This window comes from Salvelinus namaycush, chromosome 21 (genome assembly GCF_016432855.1).
Source record: "Salvelinus namaycush isolate Seneca chromosome 21, SaNama_1.0, whole genome shotgun sequence".
Lineage (NCBI taxonomy): Eukaryota > Metazoa > Chordata > Actinopteri > Salmoniformes > Salmonidae > Salvelinus > Salvelinus namaycush.
In genome coordinates, this window is record NC_052327.1 from 29,450,456 (window position 1) to 29,451,484 (window position 1,029).

Consider the following 1,029-nt stretch of genomic DNA (forward strand, 5'->3'; position numbering starts at 1 on the left):
CCGCAAAGATCTGGCCATCCTTCCCAACGGAGTTGCGAGAATGGAAACTGCTCAGGGACATCAATATGGCTCATTTTCAGCTAATTTATCACCTGATTTAGTTAACAAAAGGCACAGCTCAATAGGTGGTCCTGTGTGGCACAGTTGGTAGAGCATGGCGCTTGTAACACTAGGGCTGTGGGTTTGATTCCCATGGGGGAGCAGTACGAAACTGTATACACACTACTGTAAGTATGGCAGAAGTGTGTGGGGATCTGTCCTCTTCTGTTGTTCCCGCAAGCAAGGGGGGAGGCCAATAACATCACTATAAGACCAACTCCTTGAAGTTTGCAGTTGTGTAAACTATTTTGGTAATTTTGTTATACCCTTAAAGACATCCTCCTGCACTTGATTAACTTTTACTGTTGAAAAGCGATATCCCAAGTGTAAATACAGTAAAAAAGTGTTTTTTAGACAACTGGAAACTTCAAGGAGTAGGGCATTTAAGGATTTGGTCTGATGTGAATCCATGATGTCATCGACTTCCCCCCTTGCTTTAGGAACAATTGAGGACAAAAGAGGAAAGACCCAACACCCACTTGTGCCATGCCATGATTCACCTGGACCACCTAATGAGATGTGCCTTTTGGAAATAAGGTGTTAAATGAGGTGAAAAGGAGTGCCATTTTAAGTGTGTGTACATTATTGTATTTACAGTGCATTCAGAAAGTATTCAGATCCCTTGACGTTTTCCACATTGTGTTACAGCCGGAATTCAATTTTCTTTTTCTTCTCACCTATCTACACACAATAATGACAAAGGGAAAACATGTTAGTAGAAATGTTTGCAGATTTATTGAAAATTAAATACAGAAATATCTAATTTCTCATATTTCGCTAAAAAAGTTTAAAAAAAAAGTTTTGCAAATTTATCAAAAATAAAAACCCTTACTCAGTACTTTGTTGAAGCACATTTAGCAGCGATTACAGCCTCGTGTTCTTGGGTATGACGTTACATGCTTGGCACACCTGTATTTGGGGAATTTCTCC